The 20,504-nt window shown below is 34.6% G+C and overlaps 2 long non-coding RNA genes across 3 annotated transcripts in view; one reads left to right on the forward strand and one right to left on the reverse strand.

Moving 5' to 3' along the window:
- Positions 1-291: 291 nt before the first annotated feature.
- On the reverse strand, positions 292-12,848 carry LOC102156164. Of its 2 annotated transcripts, XR_005358631.1 has the most exons (4): positions 12,739-12,848; positions 6,011-6,153; positions 3,217-3,419; positions 292-451 (listed from the first exon to the last, which is right to left on the reverse strand). It is a non-coding gene; the product is annotated as an uncharacterized LOC102156164 (long non-coding RNA). The 2 variants fall into 2 exon arrangements; XR_005358630.1 differs by lacking the exon at positions 292-451 and having other exon boundaries at positions 2,989-3,419.
- LOC119871579 overlaps positions 3,229-20,504 on the forward strand; it is a 34,471-nt gene continuing 17,195 nt past the window's right edge. The window contains exon 1 of the long non-coding RNA XR_005358632.1: positions 3,229-3,382. This is a non-coding gene — a long non-coding RNA (uncharacterized LOC119871579). The remainder of the gene's footprint in view (positions 3,383-20,504) is intronic.

Here is a 20,504-nt window from a genome sequence, read left to right on the forward strand (position 1 = left end):
TCTAGGAGCATTTAGGAATCCCAAGCTAATCTGACCTTTGTGTTTGTTTGACTGGCTAGCTATGTAATGCATAGAGCTAGAGAGTCATCAAAGGAATTATATACAGCTGAATGACAAAGAAAAATCTCAATACATACAGAATAGAATGTCTGTATAGCATCTCAACACCAGTCAGTATTATTAAGCAAAATGTTTACAACTCTCTTTATGTTCATTGTTCAGAAAAATAAAAACACATGCAGTGTACTCATTATCATCTAAAAGCATTTTAATTTTTAAAGATTAGTGGTTTTGATAGTCAAAAATTTTAGTCATTCCTTCACTGTTTCTACAGCTTTAGTTTCTATTTTTCCTTAATCACACATACACAGATGTAGTCTCAGTTGCCTCTGAGCCTTATGAGTCATGGGAAGTTTAACTTCATTTTTAAATTAGGATTTTTTTCTTGAACCTGGTGGAAAGAAACAGCAACGTCATTTGTTTATAATTGCTATATATTATTCTTGTTTAATTTGGAGACTCTGAAATTTGTCAATAACGGAAGTATAGATTAGTAGAGAATCTTCAAATAGTTATATTATCTTTTCTAAAATATAAAACTAGAGAGATGAACTTACTCTGAATCAGTCCCTCGGGTTTTACTTGAAGATTTAAAACATATAGAAAATAATAAAGATAATTAGACATATCTGTATACCTGTTTGTATACCTGTTTACCCATCACCTTGCCATTTTTGTTTCAATTTTTTATACAATAATTATTAAAAGTAAAGTTAGATTTTCAATCCTTTCCTAGTCTCTGTCAGCCTCTTTCACTCTCCAGAGGTGACTATATTTTTAATTAATCTGACTACACATACGACTTCATGAACTATATGCATTTCTTGTGTTTCATAAAATATGTGTAAATATCATTATATAATTTAACATTATGCTTAGTTTTCACTCAATATAATATTTCTGAGATTTGCCAATATGTTTTATAGCTGTGAATTAATCCATCATATGGATATGTTTAGATGTTTTGAATTATCCTCGCTTCCCTGTTTCTTTGATTTTCATTTTAGATTTACTCTTACACCACAGAGTTCATACAATTTGTTCTATGATGGAGATAGTTGACTTTGGTGTTAGTTTGGATTAATGTTGATTTCAACATTTAGCCCTTAGATAGTCAACTAAAATATATATGCGGTTTATCTGTTGATACATGTGTGCATTGGCTTAAATTAATATCTTTAAACATAAATATGTATATTGAAATAGATCCTAAAGGGAGCTATCAATTCTATTCTCTGAGAATTAAAAATAGACCATTGTGATGTGTTATTCATCCATTTGTTCATTAATTTTTTTCCCTTTGGTTTCTCTTTTGAATTCAATGACATTCATATCCCATTATGATAACCAATAAAATAAAACGTTGCATCAGGAGATACAAATTGCAGAGAGTTCTCCATCCCTCTTTCTGCAATTACCTAAAGATCATTTTGAATGTAGTGTGTTTAATAAGTGCTTATTCAAAAGAAATGTGCTTTTCTTTAATTAAGTATTGAAAATGCTGGTGATAGCCACTCAACATAAAATAGCATTTAACTTCTCATGTCAGTTAAGTGTCATTTTCTGATGAGAATTTTTTTAATGGCATCATTCTATGGAGAAGTGCCTGTAATGACTGTTCCACTTTCTCCATGTCCATATCTATAGGGACAAGGGAACAGAGAGAAGGAAGCAACAACATACATAGTTTCTGTGACCCCAAAATTAGTCTGAATAGAAAAATTGTATTCCAAATACTCTAGATAGAATTGAACCTTGCCTTTTTATAAATTCCAAATGCTGCTGCAGGTTATTTAAAAACACTTCACTTTTGACTCATAACCAACTGAACTCAGAAATTGGTTGAAGGATGACTTTTTATTTTCTATATTCAAACAAAAATGTCAAGTATTTAGACATGTGCCCAATGAGAAATGTGCAAAATATTTTCTGAGGAATATAAAAATAACAAATAATAATGGCAAGAATAAAAAAAAAACTTGACATTTATTAAGTAGTATATCTACGGCAGGCTCTATAGTCATCCCCTGTATTTATTGCAACCACTTTGCTGGGGTAAATATTTCTGTCTGCCCATCACCATTGTACAGAAGAGGAAACTGCTTCTTTGTGCAAGTTTATATAGCTTCTGAATGATAGATCTAAGATATAGATCTATGTGACCCCAAAGCCAATTACCTATCTACTTTCTTCTGCTGCTTCTCTTTAAATCGATAATATCCAGGAAACATACTTGTTAACTTATTAAAAGCTAAAATGTTTTGAATCTAGTGGGCATCATAAAGATAGATTCAGTCTCCTAGTTTTAGAAATGAGGATACTAAGTTATAAAGAATATCAATGATTTGAACAAAGTCCTAGACTAAGTTAGCAAAGGGCCTAGACTCCAGTGCATAGCATGTCATGCAAAACTATGTTTATTTTCACGTAATATTTTCTGTAATTCCATGTCTTCTTTACAGATCTTCCTTGACTTACAATAGGGATATGTCCCAATAAATCCATGTAAGTTGAAAATGCATTTAATACAACTAATCTTCACTGAACATCATAGTTTAGCCTAGCCTACATAAAACATGCTAAGAACACTCACATTAGCCTACAATTGGGCAAAATAATCCAACCCAAATCCAACCCATTTTATAAATAAGTGTTAAATATCCCATGTAATTTGTTGAATAATATACTGAAAGTGAAAATCAGAAAGCTTGTTTGGGGCCGGAAAGGTTATAAGTGTACCAGTTGTTTACCCTCGTGATCACATGGCAGACTGCCAGCTGCAGCTTGCTGACCAGGCCTCATCTTAAGGGAGAATTGTACCACACATGCTAGGCCAGGGAAAGATCTAAATTCAAAATTAAAAGTACAGTTTCTATTGAATATATGTCACTTTTTTATCATCATGAAGTAAAAGAAAAAAAAATCAGAGGTTGAACCATTGTAAGTTGGGGCCCATCAGTATTTATTGGAATCTCGTCAGAAAGTTGACTTAGCTTCTCTTTTTATCTGCACACTGTTCCTCTTTCCATTCTTCTGGCCACAGTACTCCTTTTGCTTTGAAGCTTGTCTCTTCGCTGTTAATAGGTACTAGTTTATGTGGTTACTCATTAGTTTTCCTGCTCCTGCCCAACATACAGGTAGGCATGTGACACATACCTAGCAAGCAGCCAGACATCCACTATTCTGGTCAGAGTAGTTAACCCAGAAATGGACACAAACCCCAACACAAGTGAATCCCAAGGGTTTCCACAAAGATCCATCCACAAAGGCACTGGGAACTACAGTTTCTTTCTTTATTCAGAAGTTCTCCAGCTGAATTCACGTAACTTTAAAGTTGTTTTCAGCCATTTTCTTCAGTTCTTCAATAAGAAACAATACTATTAATACACAGATAACACATAGATAACAGTGCAGAAAATGAGGAGAAACTAAGCAGATAAAAGAAATACATCTGCACGTGTGGGTAAACACACACGCGCACACACACACATTCAATAATCTCTAAAATAATTCCATCTCCTGGGTTTCCCATTTTTGGGGTTAATGAAATGCATTTTTGTTTAAACTGATTAGAAAACTGACTTATGACTGACATATTTGGATATGGGCTATAAATCGATAAAGACATAGAGTTACACATTTTGTTTATTTCTTAAACACTTTCTATTACTTTTCCTTTAGAGGCACTGTAGAAGGAAAGGGCAATGACAATGTTAAGTGTATTGTGTAGTATTGCTTTCAAACCTCCCTCACCTGTTTCATCCAGGGAGTTTTTCAAAAGTTAGTTTTCTTTAATGTATTTTATTTAATATTAAAGTCAACAGTCATGTGTGATTATTGAATTATTATCATATTGTTACTATAGGAGACAATAGTTAAGTATAACATATACATGAAATTTATTCAAGTAATATGTTATGTATATAAATATGTATATATATAAAATTTAGTTTATTTTTAAGCTACCATATATTTTTAGGAATATGTATTAGCCAAATACAAATCTACTTTACTCAAAAGAGAAGAGACAATTTCTGAAGGGGTATTAAAGATTCACAGAACTTTTATATATGCTTAATGCTTAATACCATCTTAACATTGTTTTTAAGTTTAAACAAACGATAGAATCCCTTTATAAAATGGCTCATTTTACAAATGCAAATAGGTCAAAATTTACATCAAGAAATATACATATGTATCAGAAAAAATTAGCATAATAAATATGTAAGATTCAGACAGTTGTTTCATATTCTGAAATTACTAAAGGATGATGGTATTTTCTGAACAATGCTTTCCATTACTGTTGGTCTATATATCAATAGTTAGGATCAAAGAGCATTAAATTAAAACTGTTAATAGGTAATATAATAATTTATATTTACGGAGAAATAAAAATGTGGTAAGCATTCTACATACTTTATCTTATTTATTATTCAAAATCCCTATAATATGACATAGTTTCTTCCTTGCTTTCCAGTTAAAAAATGACTTTCTAGAGTATACGTAACTTGAGAGTGGTGGAATCTGATTTGCACTGAGGTCTAATGACCATGCCCTTAACTTCTAAACATCATTGTAGCCCAAACATTATTTTTACCTTTAGTTATCATGATAGAACCCATTTTTAATCTCAACTTTTTGTCAAATTTGCAATAGAAAGAAACAGCTGTTTTCCATCTAAGCACTTTACCGAATTGAAACAAATGTATTCTCTAGTATTTGTATAGGTACAACTATATGTGTCTGTGTAATGGTGAGTACATATCCCTAATATACATGCTTAACATTTAAAAATGCATATCAAAGAGTTCATCTCTTGTATAAGAAATAAGAATTGTGACACTGGCCATTATAAGGTATTAAAAAATTCATGGCAACTTTTGAAAAAGGAGGAATGTTATTAACCTTGGTGTCTTGACCAAATTACAATTCGGGTAATTACATTTGTCTTCCCTAATCTCCTTTTCAACTTTCAATTGGGTAGTGTATTCTTAATGGATTTCATTACCAAGCCTCCCTTAGGATTTAAAATAGGACTTATCTTCCAAGACTGGGTTCATTCCAAATTTATGTTCTCTAACTTCAATTGAGCTGTCACTGCAACTCTTCAATTGTGTGTGCATATGTCTTCAATTCATTCCTATTTTGTTTTTGTTTTTTCATTTGGCTCTTCCAATCCATTTCCAGCCTCTTCAAGACCCAAACACACATTTCAGCCCAGCAATTATTTTTGAATGCCAAGTATCCAACTACTTCCCTATGTGCTGAAATACTGAGATCAATTAGGTATTGTTCTACTTTCCATGAGCTTCCACAGAAGGCATCACTCTTTAAACCCTTTTGGAGGTGAATTTACAGGCTACTTCACTGAAAAAGATCAGTCACCTGGGGTGTATTTCTATAGCCTGTCTCTTCCTTGTAAAAATATATTCTTGTGACCACATCCTCTACTCTTAGAAACCACCACATCATTCTGCCATCTCCCCCCCACCCCCCATTTCTGGCTGTTTTGAAGAAAGGTATGTGCCATCTTTCCCAAACGGCTGCCTTCACCTATGCTCCTAATCCCTCCTTCTTTATTGTCTTCTCTCAAAATAATCACTTTCACTAATTATATTCCATAAACATGTAAAATATTTTTTTTCTTATTAAGGGAAAAAAGCCCATTTCACATTGATTTCTCCAGCCCTCAGGCAATTACCCACTTTTCCCCCTATTCTTTTATCACTATGTCCTTCCAATTTTTTCATCAATTCCACACAATATGATTTCCTCTCCTGCCATTCTTTTTAAACCATTCTTTGAAGAAACCAACAAATTTCAAATTGCAAAATCAATACCTTTTTCTTAGCACTCAAAATTTGTATTTCTCTGTTGGCTTTAACATTGTTGACTGCCCCTTATTTATAAACTCTATGTACCTTTCACTTCCCATACATTTTTTTCTCACCTGATTTTCTCTTCCTGCCTTTGTGAATTCTTTAACTCTGTTGCTTGTTCTCTTCATTTTTCAAATTTTAGGGTAAGGTTGAACCAATGTTTCGCTGTTGACCTTCTTTTCTTTCTGTAATCTCTTTATTAGTGATTAAGTAACTAGTTCAGTTGAGCAAGAAAGAAAAAAAAAAGGTAACAATATAGCATTTGTGTACTTATTATGTACCAGCCACTAGATTGGAAATGTTACATAAATAATTTAATTTATTCTGTGAAAAAAAAAAAAACCAGGGATATTGTTTATCAACATTTTACAGGTAAAAAACGAAGGTCGAATATGATGTAAACATATTTTAGAAAGCACTTCTTATATACCTAGCTTTGTATTCTTTTTTACTTAATTGAAATTATTCGGTAATCTCAGACTTAGTAATACGATTTCTAGTAGTTAGTTTGCAGTATTTCAGACGAAAGATGAGGACTGAGCTATCCACTATTTCATAGTCAAATTTTATAGTAGGTCCATAATACAAATTCAAGAATACCCAAATCCTAAGTTTATGTTCTGTCCTTTATAACGTTTTGCTTTGAAATGATTACTCTGTCATATACCTCCACTTATGAAATGTCTCTGGAATAGCCATCCTACTTTTCTGGATAAGCATTCGTCACATTTACATGGGCATCCTACTATCATTATATATTCCACACATGTAAATAGCTTAATTCTAATCTTTTCTAAAAATATATTTCTCTATCTGCTATCACTGACTTTCTGTTTCTTTCAAGGAGGGCCTGCTTTTTATATCAACATTTATGTTTCCATTTTCAGTTCTTTCCCTATAACTTCATTTAGGAACTCATGTGACCACATATCACTGACGCACAGGCCTGGAAAAGGAGTTGGTGAAGAGTGAGCTAAGAATTATGGAATATTTAACTTAATGGTTTAAAGATACACATCTGCTTAATATATTGTGTCAAATAGATGGGTGTGTCAAATTGATGTCCAGTGATGCTTACTCATGTCTTACACATTAATAGATTGTGAGGGAATTTATTGCAGTCTGAATGACTTCATACTTTGCACAAAGAAGCAGGGTTTTATGGACTGAATTGTTTTCTCAGAATTCTTATGTTGAAGCCCTAATACCCAATATGTCTATACCTAGATATAGTCTTTAGTAAATAATTATGTCTCGTCCTAATCTGACAAGACCATAGTCTTATAATAACAGGAATATTTCTCTCCCTTATCCTCTTTTCCTCTGTCATGTGAGGAAATGGAGAGAAGATGGCCACCTGCAAGTCAGGCAGAGAGCACTCATCAGAAACCGACCAATCGACATATATAGTAGTACAGTACCATAAATATTTTTTATCTTCCTTATGATTTCCTTAATAACATATTCTTTGGTTTACTTTATTATAATAATACAGTATATAATATATATAGCATACAAAAAATGTGTTAATCAGTTGTTTATGTTATTGCAAGACTTCCAGCCAATGGTAGGCTATTTATAATTATGTTTTGGGGGAGTCAAAAGTTATATGAGATTTTTGACCTTGCAGAAGGTCACTGTCCCTAACTACCTCCCCCAGTATTGTTCAAGGTTCAGCTGTATATCAACGCCTTCTGAATGAGTTTTTAAAAGATACATATATATGGAGATCCTTTTATAGATTGAAATAAGTTTTTTCACTTTATAGTTATTTACAGCTTTTTCTTGAAGTACATTTGAACCCACATCATTTTCTTTCATGCTTATATACAGATTTTCTTCAAGTCCTATTTGTGATTATCTAGACTTGTGGCAATGAGTAAAATAGAGAAGCAGATCTCTGTGAGTGAGAAATTTTCAACAGAAAACTGTTATGCTTATCTCTCCTCAGAAAATAGGAATGAAATCATATTGAAGATATTTGTGTTCGAGTTTGCTACAGTTTAAAAATTTTGGATGAGTCAGAAAGGAATTAATCTTTTGATTTTGAGGTAGTATATACTTTTTTACCACTAATTATTTTCTAAAAATTGGTCTCATAAGTAAAATAAAACATTTCAGTTTTATCCTTGAGGTCTAATCCAACCTCAGCATTCCTGACTTCTTACTGCTTTACTGCCTGCCTTCCTTCTTTCCTTCCTTCCTTCCTTCCTTCCTTCCTTCCTTCCTTCCTTCCTCTTGTTTTTTTGTTTGTTTTTGGAAGAGGGTCCATTTATAATCTACTGTTACTCATAGGTTTCTATTAACATTGTGAATCCTTATTTATTTTGTTGATTGTCTGCCAGCCTTGCTCAAATACAAGCTCTAAGAGGCTAGAGATCTTGGTATGTTCTATTCCCACATGGAACAATTCATGGTCAGTACTCAACGTGTACTGAATAAACAAATGAATGATTATTTCCATTCCCCTTTGGCCAGGTCTAAATGAAATAAGCCCCAACCAATGTACTTGGAAATTTGGGAAAACGAGAACCTCTGGTTCTGAAGCTCAAGAACACGTGAGAGGATGGAGGAGGAAGAAATCAAAACTTGAGGCAACATCGCAGTCGGTGATTTCTGCAATTCCCACTTCTAATTCAGTGATTCTGTTATTATAACAGCCCTTAAGAATAAGCAAAACATTAAAATATTAGGGGATGGAGTAAATTATGACCCCAAAAGGGTTAGGAACCTTGAATTCAAAATCATCCACATCCATCCTTAACAAGAATCTTAGAAAAAAAAAAAAAAAAAAAACAGAAACAGGAAAGGGGAGTGCATAACTTTGTTGCTTTGCCTCTTGTCACTGAGGTCTCAGCAGCACCTTCCCCTGGCCCCCACAGCACTCTCTCCCTTTTTTATAGGGCTCCCTTGAGTTGAGTGGTAAGTAAAATATAAAGATGCAGAAGCTGGTCCTTACTTTCTCATTCTATTCCTAAAGCTTTTCTGCAGTTTGTCCTTGTAAAAGTTTAGCAGAGGGGACACCACATTTTATTCCCCTGGAGCTGAGCTGAGCTATATTAAGGAACTTATACAAGTTTAGATGGCTAGGAGATTCAGTGGTGGGGCCACAGATCGTGAATCCTGACTTTTTATCTCTGTCTTCCTGTATTCTTTTTTCAGATCTGTCTCATAACTTATTAATTCTGTAAGATGGGTTCTGTCCTTTCATTCATCCTGTATTCTTTTTTTTTCAGAAAAGTAATCAAACAGAGGATTTAATCATAGAGTTTGGGAATCAGTATTCTTGGGTTCAAATTTAGGTCTGCCACTTAATAGTTATATGATATTGAGAAAATTACTCAAGCTCTCTGTCGCTCTCTTTCCACATCTGTAAAATACAAATAATAGACCACCAGACATTGTTTCTGAAGTCAATTGTTGTTTTAAAATCTATTCACGTATTTATCATTTTCTGTGTTCTTTATTATTTCTTGAATATCTAATCTTCTTTCCAGGATCACTTTCCTTCTTTCTGAAGCATATACTTGAAAATTTATTTTGTTATGAATGTGCTAATGACAAACTCTTAGTTTTTATTTGCCTGCTCTTGTTCTTGAAATAAGTTTACACTGCTTACAGTATACTGATTTGAGAGATATTTTCTTTTAGCACATTCAAGATGTGATGCCACCATCTTCTGGTTGTCACTCTCATATAAGCGAAGGCAGCTGTCACTATAATCATTGCACCATTAGTACGAATCTTCTCCTTTGTGCCTGCTCCTACGATCTCTTTTTTGGGTTGTCATATTTAGCTGTGGGTATATGGGGATGGGTATTTTTTGTTTACCTTGCTTGAGCTTTGTTGCACTTCGATGGTTTTCTAATTTTATCAGTTCTGAATTTTTTTTTTACATTATATTTTCTGACATGATCTCTTTCTTCTTCACTTCTGGAACCAAAATTACACGTTTATTTATTTATTTATTTTAAATTACATGCTTATTAAACTTTCTTATTTTATTCTTCATATATCAACATCTTTCTTTTTATCTTTTTTTATATCTTTTTGTTGTACTCTTTCCTAAAAGCGGCAGCCTGATTTAATAATTCCATTCTTAATCTGTGTAAAAAACGTCCACTGGGTTCTTATTCCAATTATTCAGGTTTTAATTTCTAACAGTTCTCTTGAGCTATTTTTCAAATATCTTTGATTATTCTTTATTGTTTCTTGCTTGCTATGTATCTTTCAAGCTTAGGTTTTATGTCCTTAGGCATAATCACTAGTTTTTTAAAATCTCTGTGTGTAATTCAAATATTTAAAATTTTCTAGATAAGTTTCTTTTGTCACTTGCTGGCTTTTGTTCATGGTGCCTTATTTCCTTCTATCCTTAGTTATTTTTGCTACTCCTCTTTCTAAGACACAGAAACAGAGAGAGAGAGAGAGAGAGAGAGAGAGAGAGAAATGTAGATACAGGGGAAAAGATTGCAATAAAAGGAGAATTTTCCAGAGACAATGTGGTTTATTTTTTAGGACTAGAGTGTGAATTGAAGCAGCAGATCCTCATGGGGCCACATGTGGTTTCAAACCCTTGACAATATTCCTTACTCATGCTCTCCTGCTTTGAGTCAGCCTAGCTATTTTCAGTGAATTCCTCTGCAAGGACAGGATGCAGATTTGATATGAATCCATCCTGAGAGAATGAATCTTAGATTATTGAAAGGATTATTTCCCAATGTATTCTTTGGGCATGAACCAAGGCCATGAAATCCAAAGCTCATATTCATCAAGTGTGGAAATGCCTAAGGACAGAAAAAAGTAACCTTGCCCCATTTACCCCCAAACTTAACCTTTAATAGCCTACTGCTGACCAGAAGCCTTACCAATAACATAAACAGTTGATTAACACATATGTTGTATATGTATTATACACTGTATTCTCATAATACAGTAAGCTAAATAAAAGAATATGTAATTAAGAAAATCATAAGGCAAATAAAATACATTTACAGTTCTATATTTACCAAAAACAATCCGCATATAAGTAGACCCACGAAGTTCAAACCCATGCTGTTCAAGGGGCAACTACACATGCATATGCACACACACACACGCACTTTTGGAAGATGTATTATTGTCCTATGATTGCTATCACAAATCACACAAACTAGGTCACATAAAATTATTTTCTCACAATTCTGAATTCTGGGCGCCATATATCCAAAATTAAGGTGTTAGTGGGGTCACACTACCTCTTAAGTTTCTAGGGGATAATCCTTCCTTGTCTCTTCCAGGTTTTCATGGCTGTCAGTATTCCTTGGCTTCCTTGGTTTGTGACTACATCACTCCAACCTCTGCCTCTGTCTTCACATTGCCTTTCTACTTTGTGTGTCTTTCCCTCTTCTGTCTCTGTGTGTTCCTTATAAAAACACTTGTCATTGTATTTAGGGCTTATTACTGATAGGAGGGTCTGCGTTGTGAGAATGGAGGTGCTGGTTCTTGGATTCCCCACAAAAGACCTATGTGAGGATCCATGTTCCAGTAAAGACAACCAGAAAGCAGGTAGCAAGCACAAAGCAGGTTATTAAGACAGTATACTCTCCAGGTGGGAGGTAGGAAGGCATAGAGATGGTAACTGGCCTGAGGCTACAAAGGTCTTTCCTTTTTATGTAAGTGGGGTCTTAGGTCATGGACATGGAGGGTGTGGTCTCTAATGCAGACTGCTTCCAGTCATTTGGGGAACTCCTCCCACCGGTCAGGAAGGGATGGGGGGAGGTTTTGATCCTACCAGGTTTATACCTGAACTGACTTGGCAGCCTTCCCCCATGGTGGGGTGGCACTGCAACTGCAAAGCAAGTACATCATAATGAACATAGGGGGTCATCTTGGGGCAGAAGTTGAAGAGAAGAGTACATGTTTCACACCTGTGGATCTTTGTCAGCCAACAGTGTTGGAAGCCACAAGGCTAGGATGTTGAAAGTCAGGCAGTCAGGATGTTGTACCCTCAGGCTTCTAATGTGTGACTTATTTATCGCTACCCTTGCCTCCAGCTCAGGTCCAACTAACTGCCTACTCTATTAGACCTACAGAGATAATCCACGAAGATCTTTTCATGAAGGTCCTTAATTTTATTACATCTGAGAAGATTCTTTTTCAAAAGTATAGTGCTAACGATAATAAATTCTGTGATTAGCACTTGAACATATATGTCCTTTTGGGGTCTACCATTCAATCCACTACAGGGGCTTTGATTTTTATTTTGGTAATTGTATTTTTATTCCAATGGTTTTATAACTTAAAATCTTTGGCATGGTTCCTAATTATGTCCTATCAATATACGCAATGAAAATATTTTAGAAACTAAAATACAGAATAACAGTGCAATTTTATAAATTGTAACATGTACCATCTGAAAGTATTGACTGAACTTTATATTTTCATGGGGAAATAATTGGTTAACTTTGATGAAAACAGAGACATATCATATAATCGACTTGATTTTCTTCACTCCTGCCACGAATCCCCTTAGTTACTTAGACAACCTTCTGTTTCTGCATAAAATTAAATGTTATATAAAATACCAGTAAGAAGTAAAAGGTCAAAGTGATACCTTTTTTCTTTTTTTGTGACAAAGGACAAAAAAATAATAGAGAAGGTCTGGACACATTGAAGCACCGATATAGGAAAATAGGATTGAAAAAAAAAAGAAAGAATTTTAATAAAATAAAAAGGAAGCATTTATGCAAACCAGCAGAAATAAAACAAAAACATGACTTTCAAAAGGGTTAAGGCACAAGTGAAATAGGTATTTGAAAACCTGATGAATGTATAGGTTGTATTTCAGATTTTCTGGTATTTTCTGCTTCTCCCCTGACATTTGTGTATCCGGCCTCGCTGCCTCAGAGAATGCTGGGTGTTGGAAAACTCTTTTACCACTCTGGACATTTCAGACCTCTTCACATCTCCAGGACAATGATCTATTATGTGCCAATGGCAAGTCACAATGGCCATTAGTAAGAATACAGAAGACCCTCTGACAACATTTACTTATCGGCTGCTACACTGTTCTGAGCTGATCACTTCCTTCACTCTTAAAACTTGCCTTTCAGTGCTGCACTGAGGCCCATTTTCCTCTCTAAGGAAGCTGTAATGCATTTGATTGAGTCTCTCTTTCTCTGAGAGTGACCAGTGTAGATTTATCTGTTTCCTCTCTTCTTTCTCCTGCCTAAGATCACACAACTTTTCTGCTCCAACCGCAAAACTGCACTTGGGTCCTTTGGTTCTTTCTGTTCTTGAACAATAAAGAAATATATTACCTCAGTTCAGCAACAGATTAAAAACAGAAAAGCAAAAGCAAATTTGCTGATTTGAAAGTCATCATTTATCCATGTTCTTTTTTTATGTCTTTCAAAAGAGAAGGAAAGTTCTCTGGCAGAATATAGGTGATCCCAAGGGGATGTTGGGCATGTTTAATAAAACCAGTACTGTTTGATCAATTGGCTTCTGCATAATTGAGAGGAAAAGCTTTGCTGTCAGTTGCATCCAGCTTTTATGATGGCTCAAAAATATCTTCATAAAAATGAACCTTTTAAAATGATAGAGCCAAAGCCATAGCATCCTACTTCATTGTCTGTATTCAATAAAGGTTTAAAAGACAAATGAAAAGATCATTATTCAGTTTTCATTCTCACCTGAAATCATTTGCTAGTGGTAAAACCGGTCAATGTGACAGGGATGAGTTCTAACGGAGACTGCCGTTAACTGTGAGGCCACTAAATCAGAAGGAACCAATCAATTGTGTTCTGCATCTTGAGTCTGATTTTTCCGACTTATATGTTACATCTGATCGTCACTCTTTCCTTTGTCAGTGAGTACTGGGTTGGAATTTAGTAAGATGAGAATATAAAAGATTCAGTAATCTCTCAGTGGCCAGAGAAAGCTGCTATGACTTGATACTTTACTTCTAGGATAAATGTGGTGGTTTTTTTGTTTGTTTGTTTGTTTGTTTGTTTGTTTGTTTGTTTTCCTGGGAGTTTGGGACAAAGCATGTAAGAAGATGTTATGACCTTTGGAGGAAAAACCCAATTCAAATTTAAGGGGGTGTTATCTTGGGCTTGAAGCTCTTTGCAAATCTACTTTAAATATTTAGCTATTTTGTTAGGTAATAAGAGTATTACAGTTTTAATCTCTGCTGTGATTTAGAAAGGAATAAAGAAGTAGTGATCTGTTTACAGTACATATTAACTAAATGCATTCATTTGCATAATACCTCTTTAGGGATGGACTACATCATTCAGAGATTTCTATATGTGTAACTACAGGGATATTTTAGGCTTCAGTGACACTGAGGTCTTAACTTAAGTCTATTAGATTAGTCCGACAACATTTCCTGATTAAAAATTCCCATTAGTGGCGAGACAACTTCTGAGAAGCACTTTTCACCTTATGGTGCCAGCAACTGGGGAGAATAAATATTCTTGTTTGAAAGTGAATTCCATATAGAAAGTCATGTGGTTGCTTTTAGAGATATCAAAAGAAATAGTTTTTGATGTGGAGGAATTTAAATGTTCTGGAGAAAAAAAAATCCACCACACAGCTCCATTCTTTTTAAAATATTTAAATTTCAATTTCTAATTGAATATCTACAGGCAGTGATGTAAAAAAAAAAAAAAAGCTAATTCTGTAGCAGATTTCAATTTTGACCCTTCATTAAAAAATGAAAAATGCTAAGAGTTGTTCTTGATTGTAAACTGTGGTCTTGCTTTTAATTGTATAGGTGTTTGTCTAGATTAAATTCCAATTTCCAAGTGTTTCCTCGCTTCACTTGTGAAAACACCCTCCCCCTCCATATTCAGGTTTGATCATGTGGTTTTTATTAGTCTTCCTTATGAAAAGATTTCTTCTCCACCCGTTGATAGAAACCTTGTCATGTGACTTGGTTTAAACAATGAGTTGCGAGAAGCAGTGATGCATGTTCCTTACAAGAAAAAAGTTTAAGAATCCCCAGTGACCTTCCATATCTTTTCCTCTGTCATGGAAATGGAAGTATCCTAGTCTAGAGTAACTTTCCATCAAAAATTTGGCAGAACAAAACTTCTACTTTACCTCGTAAATAATAGTGTTTCCCATGTGTATTACTTTCGGTGCAACTACTCCATGACTAGTACTAATCTCTCGACCGAGGTCATTATTGTCCATTAGCCGAAGAGCATAGCACTGCCTTAAGGCAGGTGCTAAAATATGGTCAAGGATGGGGACATTTGGATACAGAGCAAGCATTTTGTAGGATGGAGTTACCTCCCATGCCTTCCTGACTGCTTTGAATTTTCAATTATTTCTAATATATGTATATTTATTTGATATATTTGCTTAAAGTTTTGGCTCTTATTTATAGGATATACTATATTAAAGTAAAGACATTCCTAGCATCTAAATTATGTTGCTCCAAAGTGAAATAAAAATGAAGAAAGTCTGCTGTGAGGAAGAATTAGAATCAGTTATGTTAGACAGAATGAGAAACGAGAACTGAAAGAGAATGTAAAACCAAAGAAACAAGAAGGAAAGAAGAAGAACTTTGCAAAAAAGAAAAATGAGATGATTTTAGCCATTAGAATTTTCTAGTAGTATGATCTTAAAACAATGGCCAGAAGTTAGACAGATGCATAATTCTGAGGACATAAAGAAAAGAACCTCACGGATATTCAAATTAAACATATCTATATGAATATGGACACAATTAAGAAAAAGAGAAAACCAAGAAATTACACCTCCCTCTCCCCCATTTAGGTCTATCCTTCCAAGTCATGGTCTTTGAAAGAGTTTGAAGGTGATGCAAAATCTTGGAATGAGTCTGTGTTCCCTGAAATCTTCAAATTATGCTTTCCAGTGTTAGGAATTCAAAGTAGGTTCTAGAGAGAAGCTTGTAGTCATCTGTACCGTGGATAAGAAAGACAGAATTTCTGATGACCATGTTCAGAGGTGTCTCTGAATAACTGAAATCAGGCACACTTGTATTGTGCCTTCATATTCCATATTTTGTTTTCCTACCTAGACACTAAAGTCCATTTGGCCTTATCCATTTTGAGGTAAAATAACATATTGCAATTCTCTCAACCTCTGCTCTGACTGTAATCTGCTGTCCCACCTATAAGTGTTGGGTGTGGAAGGTGAGAAATGAAGGAATAGGTTGAAAAACACTAGCATGGTGACAAGGGTGAAAGTTTTAACTGGCATGGAATGAGCAGTGACCGGTCAAAATGGGATGATGCACAAATTAACGCTAAGACCTATATCAGCACTTATCAGTAGAAAATGAGTTCTGAACTTGTCAATAAGACCTCTGAGTTGGAAACTGGCCTACTGAGAAGCTGGGAGAGTTCATCAATATGGCCACAAGTTCTCATATCATTTGGTTTTAATGTTTTCTTCTTACAATTCCAGAGTAAAAATATCCGTGTCCATTCTCATCAGCCCACTTTCCCTGCTGAGTTAAAATAAGAACAAGTAGAGAGTAGTACAAAACGAGTCATTTATATGTTAGTGTAACTCTACACCTGAACTGGGTCTAGTTCATCTAGTGGCCCATCCTGAGGAATCTCAGAGGCCAGAAGAACATCAGTAAGAGGAGGAGTTGGCAACTTCCTGAGTAAGAGCCAAAACCTAAGACCTTCCTGTTGAAGTCAAAGTGTTTTCCTTTCCTGAGAAGCAAAACATTGTTGTGGTTAAGACAATGATCTGTGAAAATTAAGATGCCTGGATTGAAATCTGCCAGTCTGTACGACCTTGCCAAGCTACTTACACGTTCTGTACCTCAGTTTCTGTATCTGTAAAATGGAAAATACTGTATTATCTTCTATTTCATAGTGTTTGGGGAAGACCTAACTAACTAAATATGCAAACAACCTAGAAAAGTGCCCAGCACATACCAAGCACTATATACATGTGAGTTACCACTATCTTAATGATATTTTCCTCTAGGTTTTTCCCTGTAGTCTCTCTTGGTTTTGGCTTTAATCTCCATTCTTAGTTGTGATGAAAATATTGTCACCTCAGATTGGCCGTCTTCACTTTCTGTCACCAACTGCTTTTGGACTGAGCTTTTCTAGCAACTAGGTGAAGGCAGAAAGCAAACATGTGTGCTATTTAGCTCCCCTTCAGAAAAGGGAATTAGATAAAGGACTCAGGGAGACATCTCAGGTCTTGGACATCCTGGAGACAAAAATGTAAAAAGTCCAAGTGAAGCTGGATATTATTAGAGAATATATGTATGAGTTGCATCCATTAAAATGAAAATTAAATAGCACATAGAATGAGGAAAATTATCAACGTCAGTGTTTATTTTAACAACTGCAAAACTAAAATAACATGAAAAAGCTGTAGAAACTTAAATAGTATTTAAAGTATTTTTTTGTAAACTTCTTATATCTATTTTGATTATATCATGACTGAAAACATAAATGAAAACATTGTGTCATGCTATAAATTGGTTAATAGACACAGACCTTCATGGATGTTCAATTTCCTATTTATAACACGCTTTTCATTAAATGACACTGTTTACTGTGTTGGTCTTTGTTTTGCCAGGATGTTGCCGATTTCCATCCAAAAGCACATAGCACCCAGAGTGACTTGTCCTGTTACTTCTTTTAGAGACTGGTTTCCCACTTTGGCAGGAAATATAGTCAAATCCATATGACACTAAAATATATTTCAAGAAAGCTATTTTTGAAAAGGGGAGGCATATGACTTAGTAAATTTTTCTTTCTCTCTGAGATGTCACTCCTTGTTCTCCTTACAAGTCTACGTTGCTGGTTATTTTTTATTTCTCTCTTTTGGTTTCTTCTGCTTCCTCTTTTAATATTGATGCTATTTTCAGATGTCCTCATCTTCTCCTATTCTCTTAAATAAACTTTTTTCATGCCACCTCATCCAACAGTGCTCCCACTCTTGATTTGTTAATAAAATAGATGTTTTCTGAAGAACCATTCCAAAATATTTGAAATGTACCAAAATGACTTTCAGTCATTTTCTTTGGGCATCAGAAGGTTGAGCTTCATAATCCATAGCCACAGAGACCCAAATATTTGACTAAAATCCTTATTCCAGAAGTAGTATGAGGAAAGTCAGTTAAGTCTAGTTATAGAAAATCTTGGAAATATTTTTTCTATGATTGTTAAAAATAGAGTTTTAAAAAGTTGATTATCAGTCTTTGATGAGTTGTCCAATTGAGTCAGTTTATCTTAAAAACTTTAGTCCTTGATTGATGGTATTTTTAGTATATTTAAATTTCAAGTACTACCTAACCTACATCAGTGGCTAGAGATATTTGAGATAAAAGAGAAAAATGAGAATTTTCTTACAAAGAAGGAGAAAAATGTAAAGGACAAGGAGGAGGGTGGACAAACTTTGTAGAACTGCAAAGGAAAGCCAAAAGTTACTCTCAGAAGCTTCATGTTGCTTAGCAAAGCATTTCTTTGAAGTTGATTTAGCTGTATGGGGGAGTGTGTGAAAAGTAATTTGGAGGGAGAGATGACACATAGCTTATAATTGGACTAAGGTCTATAAGGCATATATGCTGACCTTTAAATTACCTCTCAACCACTAAACAAGTTGAAGAGATAGAAACAGTCATCAGTGATAATGCTACGACGTGAAAGTTCAGAGAATAAACTTTCTCTGGTATCTACTCTGAGGTCCTAGACATGTTAGCAGTCCATGGAAGTACATTCTATGCAGTAGAATCCAATGTGGTATAGAAAGGCTATTATGCCTAAAGTTTGGGGATGTACAAAACTCAACAGCAGTTAAGAATCGTATATACCTAAGCATGTTTCTTATCTATCTTGGTAAAAGCATATAAATGTTTATACCCCCATTTTCCAACCTGAACAGATTGTTTTGTTCTTGTGAAAGCAACCCAAGACCCTAAATAACTTACGTAAACATGACTGACTCCACACAGGCAAACTTACTTACAAAATGGCCTGATTTTACAGGTGTGCTTCAGTAAAGAAACATACGTAATAATGACAGTGGAATAGAATGGGGAGTGGAAATAGTATCCATGAAGATAGATGAAGAAAGAGCAGGGTTTCTCTGTCTTCCTTTAATAATTCTTTTTCCATATATGTCCTAATACTCCATCCCTTTCTAAGTGGCAAAAGGAAAATATGTACAGTCTGAGGCATATAGACAAGAAACTTCCGATGTAAACCAGTTGCAAAATACTTTTGGAGAAGCACTGAGAAGTATCCAACCCCTCATAATTAATCATCTAAACAACTGTACAATAATCATTTTTTTATAAATATGAATCAGGAGAGATGGAATGGGTATTTATATTAGTATATGCAGCCGATGTATTTATTTATATATATATACTTTATATATAGTTTATATATGTATATATGTAAATTCAATAACCTCATATCTACCAGCTTTTTAGGTACAAGTATTATATTCTTAAGAATAACAAAACATGAGAATATAAGTGTAACAAGATCCAACACCTAAAATAGGAGATTTGGCACAAATGCAAATACCTAGGATATAATGTAAAATGTAGATAACATAAGAAACTTTATAATTACTTGAAGGAGGTAGGGTTAGTAAAGGTTTTTGAGTTAAACTTAACAGTGAAGAACATTTTGGGGTGGGTGGGTGGCACAGTTGGTTAAGCATCTGTCTCCTGTTGGTGGCTCAGGTCATCATCTCAGGGTCCTGAGGTCCAGCCCCACATCTGGCTTGTTACTCAGCACAGCAGTCTGGCTGAGACTTTCTCTCCTTCTTCTTCTGCCCCTCTCCTCTGCGTTTTCTCCTTTCACTCTAAAATAAATAAATCAATCTTTAAAAACAACAACAACAACAGTGAAGGACATTTAGCTAAATACCAATACTGGCTAAAGAATTCTAGGCAAAGGAATAGAATAAACAAAGACATAGTAGAAAATGGATGAATGAATGTCTGGGAAATTTCAACTTTATTTATGGAAAGTCAATGTCCCTTGGGTGGTTCAATCAGTTAAGTGTCTGCCTTCAGCTCAGGTCATGATCTCAGAGTCCTGGGATAGAGCCCCATGTTGGGCTCCCTGTTTAGCAGGGAGCCTGCTTCTCCCTCTCCCTCTGCCACTCCTCCTGCTTGTGCTTACTTGCTCTCTCTGTCAAATAAATAAATAACACCTTTTTAAAAAAGAAAGTCTACACCACTGAACATGTTTAAGTAAGGAGAAACTAAGAATGGGTATGGGGTGCTGAGGCAAAGACATGTTCAGAGGTATTCTTCAGAAACGTAAAATATATCCATAGCCTAAAATGAATCAAATGGGAGAGGTGAATGAAATAAGACTCCAAAGTTTTTGACCAGCTTTGTTGTAAAAAAAAGATCTCTAATAGAAATATTGGGAATTATGAAGGATATTGGATTTGGAAATCATGTACACAGTACCCAGGATCAGAAGCAATGGGAAGTAATCAGATCATCATTTATGATAAAATTAACTGCCATTTATTAAATCTTAATTATGTTCCACTTTGCTTAGTGCTTCACATGTTATTTTATTAATTCTCACAACTCTTGGAAACACG

This window comes from Canis lupus, chromosome 4 (genome assembly GCF_011100685.1).
Source record: "Canis lupus familiaris isolate Mischka breed German Shepherd chromosome 4, alternate assembly UU_Cfam_GSD_1.0, whole genome shotgun sequence".
In the NCBI taxonomy this organism is placed as follows: domain Eukaryota; kingdom Metazoa; phylum Chordata; class Mammalia; order Carnivora; family Canidae; genus Canis; species Canis lupus.